This window comes from Microtus oregoni, unplaced genomic scaffold (assembly GCF_018167655.1).
Source record: "Microtus oregoni isolate MIOR12 unplaced genomic scaffold, Mior012 000139F_ref0000186, whole genome shotgun sequence".
In the NCBI taxonomy this organism is placed as follows: Eukaryota; Metazoa; Chordata; class Mammalia; order Rodentia; family Cricetidae; genus Microtus; species Microtus oregoni.
Window position 1 is genome coordinate 550,304 of NW_024544789.1, and position 16,766 is coordinate 567,069.

Sequence of the window (16,766 nt, forward strand, 5' to 3'; positions counted from 1 at the left end):
GAAGTGCAAACATCAACACTCCACAATATCAGCTTCTTCCAAAATAAGGTAATAACAAATCTGGACAGTCTTAAATAGCAAAAACAATAATAATAAAAATGAATATCCCCTGTCCTTTCAAACATACTACCAGTCTCTAGTTGGATTTGGAGAAGCTGGACAGTGTGGAGGTGCCCTGGATGTGCATCCAAACTCAGTTGAGGAAATTCAGGGAGGAGTTCACTGTGAACCCCGTGTTGCCCTGGAAAGAACTCCGTTCTATTTTCAGACCCGCGGAGTCTGGTTCAGAAGTTTATAGCTCCTTCTGGGCTTCATTTGCATGATCAGCAATCTGCTAATATCAGTCTCTACCCGCTGGACAACACAGCCAAGGATACAGGGCTGGGAAGCCACTCTGTTCACTGAATCCAAGACTTATGTCTCATAAGACCTGATGCTGTTCATTCCCAACAGTGTCGAAGGTCCTCTGAAAACAGGCATTATAAACACAGTCACCAGGAGGTTAAGTTACAGGATAGAATCTACTTTTCTATTATTTGAAACCAGCATCTAAATCTCTGAGATTTCTTTCTGCTTAATGCGTATCCTTTCAAGTCCTTAGACATTCGACAAGACTAGTGAGGTTTCCTGGGATGGGACCTAGAAAGCTCCAGGTAAGCACTGTAATGACGAGTGACAATCCTGGAGCTCATGGGAGCTTTGAGGACTCAGGATTCTTGGGCTGCCCAGAAGAGCAATAGAGAATGCTGTTGATCACTGATCTTTATGCTGAGCCCACCTTTTAAGTCAGCAAGGCAATATCTCTCAGGAGGCAGAAGGAAGCTACACTTTACTCTTTCAGCCTAAAGGAGGAAACCTTGTTCATTGGTACAGGTAAGCTTTTGCCTAGATCCCCAAGATACAAGGGCTTATTTTTCTTCCTTCTCCAATCTCTACTTCTCTCTTGTGTCTCTAATCCTTTCTCCGTCATTTTTCCTTTCTTTCCTTTTATTCCTTCCTCCCTCCCACCCCACCCTTTCTCATCCTTCCTCCCTCTCCTCTCTCTTCTGCCCTCACTTTCTCTTCCTTCCTTCGTCTCTCCTGCCACACACATTGACTGAGTGTCTGTGTTGAAACTTACACATGTGGGCTTTTTTGTCCCATCTTCTGAGCAATCCTATGAGACTTGTGGTTTCACTTCTATAGTTAGGGGAACCAAAGCTCAATAGAGATTAAGTCAGAAATAGTTTCAAGTACTTATATAGTTTTCAGGTAAGGAGAGAAAACATCTTTGCTTAATGATACTACAACCTTTCTAACTCTGAGATATGTTTTAGCACACCCAAGGGAGTTTTCATGATGGACAAAAAGTATCCATGTGTGAACTATGGTCTGTCCCTAAAGAGAATTCTGGTCTTCCTCATTTTCTCCATCCTCATCTTTCCTCTGCAGTAAACAGAGAAAGTATGTATGGATGGATTATGTATGTGGTATATATAATATATGTATACACACACACACACACACACACACACACACACATATATATATATATATATATATATATGTATATGCCTGGCCCTGGAGGTAATAAGGGCAGAATTCTGGAAAAATCTGGATGGCAACTCATTACCCCATGAGGCTTATTTAAAGTATCCATGTATTAGCAGGTTCACTTTTAGAATGCAGTTGCTTCCAGTCATAGCAGGAAACTCACCAGGGAAGCTGTCATGGAGACGTGCATCCCGCCAACCCCCACCACCTCCCAATAAGGACCAAAGCTCCCAAAACTAGCCAGGAGCCCGCATTTGACTGAACTTTTGGAAATGGCGCTATCCCTAGCAATTTGTTTCCCCAATGCGTAGGGGTTTTCTTTTTCTATGAGTTTGAAACTGTGACTCTGATTTCTTGTTGTAAAGCGCCGTTGGTGTGACTTCCTCAGCTGAGGGAGAAGATCTCTTTAGATGGTATCACCACAGGCAGGCTGCCGGCGTTTCAGTCCCACTGCAGCGTATAGGGTGACTTGTGAGAGGCCTCCAGTCCTGAACGATGTAGATGTATCCAATTGGACTTTGGGAAATCTATTCGGTTGTGTGTGTGCGCGCGTGTTTGGGGAGGGCTGGTCACGTGGCCGCCAGGCTCTCCAATCTGGATACCAATAAAGCAGACACCGGCCAAGAGGGAAAAATCAATGAGCGAAGCGGCTGGCCACTTTGCCCTGGCCTCGCGGAGCACTGCAGAGTCTGAGGCTCCGGAAGGGCGAGCCGAGTGCCGGGGAGAAAAGGAGAGCGGCTGACACCGTTAGCTTCTGCTTCGCCACTGGGGGCCGCAGTCACCTTCAGCATCAGGAACTAGGGAGAAACGAACCCCGAGGGTGGATCTGGCCGCTAGGCTCCCTCAAGCTCCAGTTTCTGCTTGCTTTTGCCCCGGCGCAGCAGGCACGACCCTGGGAAGAACAGGGGCCTTCTCAGGGTTCTGAGGGTGCGGGCACCCACTCTCTAGGCGACTGCAGCCTCTGGCAGGGCACGCCCTCGGTGGTATTGCCGCGCCCCTCCCGGGTCCGCCCCTCCCGCCCCAGGGAGCGCGCACTCGCTGCTGGAGAGTCCTGCCCGCCTCACCTTCCCAGGCGGGAGAAGATGGAGAAGACAAACTGGGTCTCCGGCCATTGGATTCCCGGCCCGAACTACCCATGGTATCCATGCCCGTGAAGTGGTGGCACTGACCGAACGTCAGAAACCGAGATTGGGGCAGATCGGGACGCAGAGGCCGCATCCCCCAACCACTGAGAGTCCCAGCATCATGCATGAGGGTACTGCCTGCCGGCTGCCCAGGGAAGTCCGGGCGCGACCTTAGCCTGGGCTTCAGATCCCAACCCCGCGCTCTAAGGGCTGAAGTCGCCCTATGCCAGGGGTGTCGCCCCAAGTGCAGAGCTTGGGCTGCTCTGGAGCCTAGGGCTCTTTTGGTTAGGGAACCTTCGAGAAGCACGCGTTGGAAGCTGTGTGGACCACCCCCTTAGGGAGCCACGGAAGACGTGCGGAGGGCCAGGAGCCCAGGGCCCGAGCAGCTTCAGAGGTAACTTCGGAGAGCGGGAGCCCGAGACCGGTGGGGACCTGAGCGCACGTGTGTGCAAGTATGTGCATGTGTGTGTGTACAAGGTGTAATCACTGTGTGCCGGCTGCTAGATTCACAGGAGCACTGTGTAAAGTCCTGAGCTGCTGGCGCTTTTCCCAGGCTCCACTGGGTTCCCGACTGCGAGCCACCTGGGAGCGGGGGTGGGGAGGAGTGGGCTTTTCGCTGATCTAGGTACTCTAGTGGGAAAGGGGTGTGCGTGTGCGCGCGCATATGGTGTGTATGTGTACGCGTGAGTGTGTGGTATGCATGTGTGTGCGTGCATGTGGCAGGCGCTAGGCTTGGCCATATCTGGTGGAGGGAAAAGAAGGAAGAGACACAAGGCCAAAGACTATGTAGTTTTGGGCAAGTTTTCCTGGTTGAGAATTTGTTTCCTGATTGAGAATTCGTTTCAGACAATGGTGCTTTGGGGGTTAAGTAGGTGAGCTGTCTGTGAAAAACCCCAACATATGAGAGGTGCAGAGTAAGGAAGAAAACTGAACAAATCCTAGAAAAACCGACCCGTGTATCCCATTCTTAAATTGAGATTTCCAGTCACGTTGATAGGGAAAAGGGGCTTCTTTCCTCCCGGAGATGGTCAGCTTCACCTGCCAGAAAGCACGAACGCCAGGCCTGGCTGGCAGCAGGGCTTCAGTTCATTCACACACTAGCTCACCGCTCTGCAGCCTTTCCCACCTGCTCTGTCGCCATCCCTGCCAAGTCCAGTACTCTCTGGGGCCACCGAACCAGCAAAGTAATCATTGGTCCTCTCTGCAGGAGTGCAGGGGGAAGGTATTTGAGTAGCTTGCTCAAACAGCGTTCAAGACAGCATTGTTTGTGTGAAGTGTACACACGGCGGCGACGGAGGGGGGGGGGAGGTTGTGGTCGGATTGTCTTTTCAGTGGGAATTAAGTAAATGTTTGCCAAGATCCAAAGGAGGAGAGATGTCATCTGTGCTATTAACGGGTCTGTTTTGTAGAACTTACATTTTCTTTTGTGCATGGGGTGATTTAGTTGGGAGCTGGTGGGACCATGGCAGCTGCCCTTGTGACTACGATTGGGGGTTTGATTATTTGGCTCTACTATGGTGTTATGCAGCATGACCCAAAAGAATTTCCAGGAGTAGTCGAGAGGCAGTGCACTTGACTGGTCTGCCTCACCATCTCCCTGCAAACAAGCTTCCATTACCACTTCTCCTGATGAAGTCTTCCTGCAGGTAGAAGCTAGCCACTTGCTCTGGGTATAGGAGCCTTCTGAGATGAGTTCCAAGCTCATTGACAGCCTGGGGAGGGGGCCCTTGCAGAGACTGCTCAAAAGAGAGTAGTGGGAGAGAGTTGGGTGACTCATGTCCAACCCCTTTGAGTAAGCTTTCCTTTTGTGTGTCAAAGGATAAGGTAGAATGGGAAAAGCCGACATGTCTGCGAATCAGCCAGTTTGAAGATTTTCTTAGGTACTGGAGCCTGCAGGGAAAGCCTTAAATGTCTGGCTCAGGAAAGCCTGGTTCTTATTGCATGGGTTAGTGATTTGTATAGATCTGCAACTATGTAAAAATAAGTGTCACTTGCCAGGGAAAGAGCAGCTCAAACAGTTCATTTGCATTTCTGACGAATTTGGTGTGTGAAAGTGTTGCATAGCACTTAATAGTTGGAAGAGAGACAAAGGTTTCATTGTCAGTGCTGTAGTCCTTTGGAATTTTGGATATATAATGTCATTATTTTCTTGGCCAATACTAGAGGCAAAAATTAATATGTCTTTCCAACATTTAAAATGGCTAATGTTCCCTTTAAATGTTTGTGCCTTTGGCAAGTTGTCTGTTCTGTCTTTTTGCAAAGCACACAGAGTGAGTATGAGATTCTTTTCTTTGCTGTTTTCTCAAGCAAGCTCTTTGGAAACCTTGGACAACAGGATGCAGAAAGCAGGCCTGTGACCATGGCCTGTGCCTGGGGGTGGGGGATGTGGGATGGGAAGGCCAGGAGCAGGAAGGGGAAGGCCCTGCTTGCTGCACCAGTCAAGTGGCAATGCATGCCTTCTCAGTCTAGCTGGGAAAAGGTTCCAGATTCCTCAGTGAATATGGTGCTAATGCTCCCTGATTAGCTTTTCCCGCTGACATTCAAATGTTTGTTTTTGGAGCTTACCCTGCAGGCTCAGTGTAAATTAAAAGGAAAAGAAAAAAAGAGGGATATTGAATGAAAGGCAAGCAGAGACAGCTGTATGCTTTTAATTCATTATGTGATCTTGGTTAATGCTTAACTTTTTGCATGCTTTTGGGCATTTATATATATGTGATATATATATATAAAATATGTGTATATAGATAGAGTATCAAACCAGATTCTTGAACCATGTCTTTCTTTTTATCTTTCTTAGAATAGAACCCTTTATGTTGAGCTTACAAAAAATTTAAGTGGATGAAACTGATTAAAAATCGGGGGAGGGCCACGGAAGCCTATTCATTCTCAGTGTGGTGTCTGGCTTCCTCTGGAGCACTGAAGGGCTCCTCGGAACTGGAAGGCTTCTCTCAGGAATGTGGCACACCATCTCCTGTGAGCTTTCCAAATGAAATGTTGTGGTCTTTAATTCAGTGTTGTCAGTGTGCCTGCCCTGAGTCCTTCTTAACCCAATGACAAGCACACACCTCAATGTGGTATTCATTCTCCACCCCTGGCTCCCGTGAAATCCTTTCTCATTAAGTATTATGGGAGTGGGATGAATTCATAGGATGAATGGGCCATGCAATATAGCTATGGCAGAATGACCTTCAGAATAGACTGTGGGTTGCGTGTGTGTGTGTGTGTGTGTGTGTGTGTGTGTGTGTGTGATTTGACACCATCATTTCAGCACGACTTATTGAACATGACCACTGTGTGGTTTTTCTGGTGCCCTGAGTATTATTCCATGGTCTCTATTATGAGAGCTTCCATAACAGACTTTTCTGTTGTCTTGGCAAGGCTTCGCCAGTGAGTGATACTCTGTGCTCTGACTCGAGAGTCTTCCTCAGTGATGCCCATTCTCTGTAGCAGGGAAAAGAAACCAACATAAAAGGTCAAAAAACTTAGAGGGACTGGAGAACTTCAGAATGTCATGGAAGTTTATGTGACCAGTAGCATGAGAGGCCACCATCAGAAATGAGGGAAAGGTTGTTGGAGGATTCGTCAGAGCTGTAGAAACTGAACTCTTTTGACTATGTGTGTGTGTGGGGAGGGGAGTGTGGATAGGTAGGAGGGGTAGAGGAGTACCCCATGCATGTGTGAGCAATGTGGGTCCAGAGTATGGGTAGGTAATGCCTAGGGGATGGGTAGACAGTGGGTCTGAGAGGATGGGTAGATGGTGTGTGGGTTGTTGGTAGGTAGTGAGTGTGGAGTGAAGGTGGAGGGTTGGGAGAAGTGTAGGGTATAGAATATGGGGAGGTTAGATGTGTAGGATGTGGGTAGGTAGTATTTGTTGTGTTTGTGTAGGTAGTATGTTTGGGGGAGAAGTAGTAGTATGCATGAATTGTGGGATGTGTGTAGGTAGTGTGGGTGTGGAGTGTGGCTAGGTGGTATGTGTTTGTATGGTAAGTGGTATGTGTTGGGTATGGGTAGGTGATGTGTATGAGGTGTGGGTAGATGGTAGTGTTTGGTTTGGGGCTGGTACTGTGTGCTGGATATAGGCAGTTGGTATATATGGGCTTTGAGTAGTAGTATATGTGCAGTGTGGGGCTATGGCTGGTGACCAAGTCTTCAACACAAGGTTATGTGGGGAAACCTACCTGAATTATATCAGGAGCTAAACACCTCACTTGGTGCTTTTCCACTTCAGAATGAAAATATTTTCAGGCTCCTTATGTTTTTTAATAATAAAATGATCAAACTAATTGCTGCTCTTTTCTGCTTCATTTGTTATGATAACATATGTTTCTCCTTTGCCTTCCTTCCTTTGTAAACCGGCCATTTTTGTTTTGGGTTATTTATTCCTTATTAATTTTTAAGAGCTCTCAATAAGATACAAGAAGCTTCTGCTCCCTGCCTTTTCCTAATTTTATAATGTCTAGAGACATGGTGACCAAGCACTTTTCATTATCTAAATGAATCTGCCCTTTTCTCACCGATTTGAGCATTTGGGATCTTGTAGAATATCCTTCCAGAATCCCACATTACCTAACCCTTGACTCAGTCTTTTGTATTTTTGTTTCAGCTTTGATGTGCAGACCAGGAGTAAAGGTGAACTCATTTGTTTAACCAATAGTTTACTGACTATCCCAGTAATACTTAGCCAATTTATTTCTATTGAACAAACCACGGTCTTGGAATTGCCTTGAAATGCTGCCTCTGTCATATGCTGTATCCTGACCTATGCCTTCGTCTGCTTCTTGTCATCCTGTTCCACTGATTTATTGAAGTTTTAATATATAGCCACCCAAACTGTTTTTTACTTTGACCAGAATTCTTCTGTATTTATAGTTTACTTTTATTTGTGTGTTTTATCTGTGTGTTTGTATCTATGTGAATGGATGCAGCACACTCCAGGAGGCCAGAAGAGGATGCCAGAGCATCTGGACCTGGGATTACAGACAGACATGAGTCCTCAGCGTGGGTGCTGGGAAAGGAATCGGGTCCTCCTCTTAGCCAGTGAGCTTCCTCTCCAGCTCTACTGACCAGGATTCTGTTAATTAATCAATTAATTAGTTAGTTATTTTTAAAATGATATTTTCTCATTTTCCATACCTATCCCAGTTCTCACCGTGTCCCTTCCTCCTGCTTCCGCTACCTTCCTCTCACTCCCCTCCCATCCACTCCTCAGAGAAGGCAAGGCTTCCCATGGGGAGTCAGCAATGTCTGACACATCACTTTGAGGCAGAACCAAGGCCCTCCCCCTTTATATCTAGGCTGAACAAAGTATCACTCCAAAATGAATGGGCTCCAAAAAGCCAGTTCAAGTACTAGGGATAAATCCTGGTCCCACTGCCAGTATTCCTATAGACTGCCCAATCCACACAACTGTCACCCACATTCAGAGGGCCTAGTTTGCTGACCAGGATTCTTAATTAGTTACCTTGAGCAAATCATTCTTTCCTGTTCCCTCTAAAATGAAGAGTTTTCCTCATAAAATAAAGCTAGGAAACTAAACTGGCAAAGCACAAACGGTAGCAAACAAATAAACAATACTTGCGGTCGGTTTTCTTAGTGGCTCTTACCTTGGCCAAGCCGTCTATGTAAATTAGCACCACGTTTAACATGTCTCAGCCAGAAGGGAGTATGTGGAAACTTATCCTTCTAGCGGTATCTCTTATCTATCTATCTATCTATCTATCTATCTATCTATCTATCTATCTTCTATCTATCTATCTATCTATTCATTCATTTATTTATTGGCAGGGGCATTATGTAAAGCAGGCTGTTCTGCAACTCACTTAAGCCCACATTGGCCTTGAACTCCTAACCACGTTGCTTTAGTGTCCCAAGTGCACCACCATGCCTGACTTTACTTTTTTTTAATTTGTGCATATTTTCTAAAAATTAAGACGAGTACAGAAGGCAATCGTAACAGATGCCCATGCGCAGCTGAGATTTCAAAGGTGGTAATGGTTGTCAGCTTTCCTTCAGCGCCTGGCTTTTGTTTGTTTAAGGAAAGGGCTCTTATAGTTTATTTCCTTTTTGTTGTAGTCACCTGCTATTCTTCCCCTTGGTGAAGGAAGAATGGCCATCCCAGATTAGCTGAATACGTGTTATGTGACCCTGGGATTGACCATCACCTACTAAGGAGCCTGGTGAATGCTACATACTTCCCAGGGCCACATGGATAGGACCTGGGAGTAGTGTGAACAATGGGCTGTGGGATACAGGGTCTGTGATATCAAAAGGTTCTCACAGGAGGACATGATTGGCCTGCTCGAATAATTACACGTGCTGCAAGAAGCCCATCCCTGCTACTGGGAGATAGGTGGGAACTGTACATGTCCCCTAATAAGAAAGGTTGTGTAAAGGACCTTACTATTGGAGCAGAGTAGGAACTTGTGGCTAAGCTTTCTGAGGCTCTCCTGATTTCACGAAATGTCAAGGTAGTCCATAGCAGAGCCTGAATTTTAAGACTTTCACTACTTTTCTGTCCACACCGTCCCGAGCCTGTTGTTTTCATTTCCATGTGTGTTTTTGCATATTCTTTTAATATGACACTCCTACATTTGGGCTCTGTTTTTGTGACATTGATGGTGTGGTAGAGCCATGTGGAAGTTTATTTTTTGATGTGTTCTTTATTTTTCAGGTTTATTTTCAAATTTATTAAAAATATATGGGTTTATATTTTGAGTAATCCCAAGCCAACCCCTCCACTGCACTTGTCTCTATTAAAAGAATAGTTGGCAACAGTTTTATTTACTTGTGAACCCATGTTAGTGCTTAAGTTAAATAGATTACCTTAAAAGAAATACTCTTGTTCTTTAGAGCCCTACTACAAAATGATTTATTTTAAATTAAGAGCTTTATTCTTAGGTTCAGAGTCTGTTTGTAACATCCTTCTTGTATTTTACTAAGAGTCTAATTTTCTTTAAGATCTCCCTCTCTCTCTCTCTCTCTCTCTCTCTCTCTCTCTCTCTCTCCCCGTGTGTGTGTGTGTGTGTGTGTGTGTGTGTGTGTGTGTGTGTGAATGATATAGAAGTCTCAAGATGAGATCGTAGTTTGGCATATTTCCTATAGTTTTGTGAATTTTACTGCATTAATTTATATGGTTATATTGTTCTGGTGAGTTGTTTCATAATTTTTTGTAGCTTTCTGAATCCCAAATTCTTTTTCCAATTTAAAGTCTTCCCTTCTATGTTAATATAATAAAAATAGTTGTAGTGCCTACTTAATATTTGCCAAGTACTGCTACAAAAATAACTCAGTCATTTGAGGTAGGTGCTGTGTCACTCACATTGTTAAAGCTAAGGAGACATGTACAGGGAGACTTGTCAGAGTCACATAGCTAGAGGACAGAATAGCTTAGATGAAAACTTGGGCAGCTTTTTCTAGAGTCTGTGATATTTACCTGCAGTGAATATGATCCACATTTTGATACTTTTGGACTGATATATCTGATTTTCTTTATATTTTTACTATCTATGTGATTGCATTTGTGGCTATATCTCTTTGACTGCTTTATATCTCTTCTTACAAATACAACTTCAGTCATTGTCTTTTAACAAGTTCATACTCTTTACATTTGTTGTGATATGTATTTAGAAATAATTCTAGCTAGGCAATGGTGGAGAAGGTGCCCGAACTGGCATTGCCATTATCCAGATTGAGGATTATCTTAAATATCACCATAGAACCTTTGTCCAGCAACAGATGGAAACAGAGGTAGAGACCCACATCAGAGCACTGGACTGAGCTCCCAGGTCTAGTTGAAGAGTAGAAGGAATGAGAATATGAGCAAAGAGGTCAAGACCATGAGGGGTTCATCCACTGAAGCAGTTTACCTGAGCTATTGGGAGCTCACCAACTCCAGCCAGACTGGGAAGGAACAAGCATAGGACCAAACTAGTCCCTCTGAATGTGGTTGACAGTTGTATGGCCGGGGCAGACTGAGGGGCCACTGGCAGTGGCACTGGGATTTGTCTCATGTACTGGCTTTTTGGGATCCTATTCTCTTTGGATGTATACCTTGCTTAGCCTAGATGTAGTGGGGAGGGTCTTGGACCTTCCACAGAGTAAGGGTGCCTTGCCTTCTTTTAGGATTGGAGGGGGGGGCTGGGTAGGAGGGTGTATGGAGGGAATGCGAGGAGGGGAGAGAGTGGGAATTTGAATTGGTATTCTTTTTTAAAATCTAATAAAAAATAAATTAAAAGAAAGAAAGAAATAATTCTATCTTTGGTGACGACCCTAGTTATCATCATAGGACCTTCATCCAGATGGAAGCAGATGCAGAGATCCACAGCTAAGCACTGGGCCAAGCTCCGGAAGTCCAGTCGAAGAGAGGCAGGAGAGATTATATGAGCAAGTGGGTTCAAGATCTTGACAGGGAAACCCACAGAGACAGCTGACCTGAGTTTTTGGGAGCTCATGAACTCTAGACAAACAGCTAGGGCCCCTGCATGGAGCTGACCTAGACCCTCTGCATGTGGGTCACAGTTGTGTAGCTTGCTCTTTTTGTGGGCCCCCTAGCAGTGGGACCAGGACCTGTTCCTGGCACATGAGATGGCTTTTTGGAACACATTCCCTATGGAGGGATGCCTTGCTCAGTCTTGATGCAAGAAAGAGGAGCTTGGTCCTACTTCAACTTGATGTGTCAGGCTTTGTTGACTCCCTGTAGGAGGCCTTACCCTTTCTGAGGGGTGGATGGTGGTGGGGGCAAGTGGGGTGGAGTAGTGTTAAGAAAGGAGGTGGGGGGAAGGGAAGAGGAGAGTAGAGAGGGGGAACTGTGGTTGGTATGTAAAATAAATTTAAAAATTAAAAAATAGAAATATTCATATGGAACAGAAAAAAAGAAATAATTTTGTCATCTGGATCAGAAGCCCTATATTAAATAGTTTATTTCTGCTTTGTAAATGACTACCTGTAATGTTTCCTAATAGATTTTAGCTTATTATCCAGACTACCTTGGCTTATCTTTCCTACTCTGAATAACATAAAGAAAGTCCCAAGAAATTTAAACTCTCATCCAGCCCTTTTCCATTTTGCCTGTAAAGTTAGCCATCCATTGTTTTGTACATTTGTACAGTATTACAATATGTTTGTTTTATTTATCTGAATTCAGTTTCTTTCTGAGGAATGTGAATGATAAATTATGAGATTTTTAAAATTTTTCATTCCTAAATAATAGTTTCTTCTAATAGAATTATAAACATTTTAATTTTTATTTAGCATCTTAAGCATTTTATTTTAGCTTGTTGCTCTTTATTTTTATTCTTAAAAACTAAGAACTTTAGAATTCAGTTTCTTAAGTTAAGGTTTTCTTTTTGTGTCTGACATACGCGAGTTTCAATATGATGTGTTTGGGTATCTAAGCATAAACACCTTTTGATGTCTTCTTCCCTCCTTGAAAGCTTGTGCTGTAAATTCTGGAACTTATCTAGACATAATAATTTTTCTGCTATTCTCTTACTTTTTTTGCTGGATTTTCTATTAGACCATCTGAAACTTCCCCTTCTCTGAGTAGGTCTTAAGCCCCAATTTCACACCTCTTATTTCTGTTTCTCCTTGTCCTGCCTCTGGTATATGCTCCTAGATCATTCAGGTCACTACTTTTCACTTCACTTAAGTGGCATTTTACTGAATTTGTTCATTGTTTTGTAAGGAGTGATTGTGTTTCTACATGTAGTATTGAGATAGTATAATGTTCTCAGTGTTGTAGTTAGACTACCTATTCTATATATGTATGTATAAATACACTGGTGATGTATTTATATTTATACCTTTTAAAACTGTGCTTCCCCTTTGTGAAATTCTTGGACTTAAAATATTGCTAGCTGTTTTATGTCTTTTGACTCATTGTTGAACCCCCATTTTCGTTTTGCTTTTTTGAGACAGGGTTTTTTTGTAGCTTTGAAGCCTGTCCTGGAACTAGCTCTTGTAGACCAGGTCTTGAATTAACAGAGATCTGCCTACTCCTGCCTTCAAAGTGCTGGAATTAAAGGTGTGTGTCACCACCGCCTAGCCTAACCATTTTTTTCTTTTGTGTTAATTTGTAAAATTATGACTCTTATTTCTTCTCTAAGACAGTGATCCTGCACAAAACCCCGTAACTGTCCAAGGCAGTCTTATACATGTTCCCACTGCTATTAGGAAGACTGTCAACATAAAACAGGTTTTGATTTCTTAGATTAAGAATTTTTGTACACTGGAGCATCAACTTTAGATGTAAAAGTCTTTAAAATGTTTACATTGTTATATATACACACATATATAAAACATATATGTAAGGTATATACCACATATCTCTCTCTCTATATATACATATATATCTTAGAAACATAAAACAAAGTCTACATCTTAAAGACTTTTGAGTCTGGATACAGAACCTAGGCAGAGGGTGACAAATGTCTTTATTTCCTGTTTTGGCTAACAGATACCTTCACCTCCTTTCTTTCTGTAATTTGGGTTAGATAGAAAACAGTTCAATGCATACTCCAAGTTCCTACTCTCTGCCCTCCACTTCTCCCAGTAAGACTTCCTTGCCCTCCAGGACAGCCTAAGTATTTCCCTGCCTCCTGTGATTTCCAGCTTTATCTCTGGTTTTCTGAGCATTTGTCTTGCCCTCTTGCAAGTTTAGCATTGCATGTTAAAAACAAAAGAGAATGCTTTCCAGAATCTCTAGGATATCAGATACCATGTTAAGAATGCACCTTCCCTTCAGATCTGGGGATAGCTTTATCACTTTGAATTCTAAACTAAGGGCTTGAAGCCTAGGCCAGGCTTCTCAGGGACACACTAGACCAATGGAACCACAGTTCCCTTCCCATTTCCTTAATACCCTCTTCAGCAGATCTGTATGGAAAAACCCAGGCTCTCTTTCCTTTGATTTGAAATTTAAATCAAGGGAAACATGAAGAATGAAGAAGCTCCAGATCACAAATTTTAGATCTCTAGACTGAGACTTTTCTTTTATAGTCCTGAGCCCACATTTTCATTAAATCACTAGAACAATGATCAACCTGGAAAAAAGAAAGAAAGAAAGAAACAAACAAGATGCCAGGATTTCCAGCAATGCTGCTGCTGAAGTCTCCCGAGGTGAGCTTTTTATGCCTGTGAGTGAAGTGAGAACATTGTGGCTAGTTCATTTTGTATTTTGAAAAGTATATGGGAGTGCTTTAATAGAAATACTTTACAGCTGACTTTTGCTAATCCAGTTCAAGGCTTATGCTAGCCACTCGTATCAGATTTCTGAGTTGCTAGTGACAGAGGGGTGATTAAGCCTTTAGGAGTGAGTCAGAATGATATATCCAGAGATCTCACACAGCACTCCCAAGACTGTTAGAGCAATCTCTCTTCTGCTCTATTTTGATTAAGATCCAATGTCAGCAGTGTGAACACTTATGTCTTGGGTGGAGAAGGGCAGACATTCTCTTTAGCTTTGTAGGCTTCACACTAGCCTTTATCACTGCTGGACTGCTGCTTGAGAAGTAACAAGACGCCACAGTGTAACGGAGGTGGGCTGGGAGAAAAGTCAGGCATCTGGTTCCTGCCCTTTCCAAAGTCACAGACTGTTCTATAGTGAGAATAGCCATGGATCAGGATTCAGAAGAGTCTGGAATTCTCCCCTTGTCCAGAAACATCAGAGCTCTGAACGTTAGAAAAGAATATACATCTGAGTATGTGGATCCCAATCTGGGCATCCCGTATGTGGGGTGGTCAGCTTCACCCCACTGCTGCCCCCACACCAACTACCTATGACCCCATCCCAACTCTTGTTTCCTGTGACCTCCTTCGCTGCAGTCAGTATTCTGCCTGTCTTAGGGAACTGTTCTCCTGTCACAGAGTACCTAAAACTGAGTAACTTAGAGAGAAAGTTAATTTATCATTTATGGCCCTGGAAGCTAGGTGATCCATAGAAAGGCAGCAGCTTCTAATGTCTGGTGAACGCTTTCTTGCCACATCCTCAGCCTAGCAAAAGGTGGAAGAGCAAGCATGTGCCAGGCTGTATGAAATGTCTTTCTAAAGGACCCTAATCCAATGTATTAGGCATTGTATGACTTAATCATTTCTTAAAAGTCAGACTCTTGATTGTACCTGAATTTTGGAGGCATCTTTCCAAAGCACAGAGTACCCTAACTAATTCCCATCTGTTTGTCTGTTCCTCCCTTCTTTCCTCATCCTGACAAAACCTATAGACTCCACTCTGTTGTCCTGCACCTTTTGGCTATCTGACCTTCGCCTGGAGCACTTTTTGTCCCTTCCCCCCTAAACTCAAAACACTCATCTCTAGTTTTCACCCGAAATAATTACACGGAAACTGTATTCATTTAAACACTGCCTGGCCCACTAGTTCTAGCCTCTTATTGGCTAATTCTCACATCTTGATCAACCCATTTCTAATAATCTGTATAGCACCACGAGGTGGTGCCTTACCAGAAAAGATCCTAACCTACATCCATCTCAGGTCAGAGAATCATGACGTCTGCCTAACTCTGTTTTCTTCCTCTCAGAATTCTGTTCTGTCTACTCCACCCACCTGAGGGCTGGCCTATCAAAAGGCCAAGGCAGTTTCTTTATTAACCAATGAAAGTAACACATAGACAGATGACCCTCCTACACCATTTTAGGCCACCGGAGATAGTATCTCCTCTACAAAATTGTCTTCCCTTTACCCTCTTGGCTGTATTCTATCTTGCCACTGACTGAGACACCTTGATTAAGCTCCTCTGATCCTTGGCATTCACCACTGGCATGCTGTATGGAAAAATAGGATAGGTGTCAAGAGTATTGGCTACCAGGACCAGATTTCCCACTACTTCCACATGTGTCTTTGAACGGTTTAGCTCACCATCTGGGCTCCAAATTCCATATCTGTAAAATGAGGAACTTTGTTGGTGATCACTGTTGTCACAACCAGCACTGATCCCAAAGACCATTTTCCTCATGGAGACCATGGGCACCAGAAAGAGATGGTGTTAGCTTTTCCACCTGATACTTGCCTAGTGTTGTACACATGCTGGGCACTACAGAAATAGTTTTGTGGTTTTGTGTGTAATATACATTCACGTGGAGACCCAGGAGCTACAAAAATTGTCGACTGCTCTCTACCTTACCTTTTGAAATAGGGACTCTCAGTGAACTTGGAGCTCACATCTTTGGTGAGACAGACTGGCTAGCCCCAGGAATCTACCTGTCTTTGCTTCCTCAGCAGTGGGATGATGGACACATAGCTCTGTGCCTGTCACTGAAAAACTGTGGGTTCTGGAGACTGAACCTGGCTCTGCATGTTTATGCTATAAGTGCTTTATCAATTGCGCCATTCTCCAGCCCCAGAAAAATGGACTATAGGGATGAATGATTGCAGATGAGAGACCGGTGCATGGGGTGGGTACAGAGTAGCAATGGTCAGGGAGAAGTCTGGCTTGGGAGTCACATGGCTTGAGAATTGAGAAGACATTTCCATTGACTCTGAGTGGAAACTTCACCTTTGGTTTTCAGAACTTCCCTAAGGAATGAGTTTATGATCTTCCTTCCTATTTAATAAGAGTTGAATAATGAGTCCCACAGCCAGCTTGTTATTTTCTCTCTGAGGAGAAGTGTAATCTAGGCAGAGGCAGTAACTCATGGGACTAATGAAGGTCCCTGGAAGTGTGTGATTGAGGATGTAGTTTTCTACAGTGGGAAATAGAAGACTTTAAAGAACTTGGAAATGAAAAAAAAGAGAGGCCCAAATTGTGCTTCAGGCAAGCTGTCTTGCTCTTTATATAGAATGGAATCAATTTTCAAACTTGATGCCACATGCTAGCTACATCAGTCTACTTGGGAGAGTCCACTTCTCTCTACTTCATTGCACATGGACATATTTGCTCCCTTTAATACAAGGATGAGTCTGGCACAGTGGCAAAAGGCTTTGGGCCACTTGTTCAATATTGAACATCAGGCAACTTGGGTATTTTCTCTGGTTAGCATGAAACTTGTCAATCAGTTCCTTTGTTTCCTTCTCTGTAACTGAGGATGCTCTTCCTACTCTGTAGAGTTGTTTGTGTGGTACATAGCCTGTCTGAGGCTTCATAGTGCACATTGGCTCCT

At 43.7% G+C, this 16,766-nt stretch overlaps 1 protein-coding gene across 2 annotated transcripts in view; it reads left to right on the forward strand.

The window, feature by feature from the left end:
- Positions 1-2,613: 2,613 nt before the first annotated feature.
- Positions 2,614-16,766, forward strand: part of Minar1 (membrane integral NOTCH2 associated receptor 1) — a 34,457-nt gene continuing 20,304 nt past the window's right edge. For both annotated transcript variants that reach the window (XR_005973819.1, XM_041646634.1), the window contains exon 1: positions 2,614-3,051. The gene's annotated coding sequence lies outside the window, so the exon portion shown is untranslated. The remainder of the gene's footprint in view (positions 3,052-16,766) is intronic.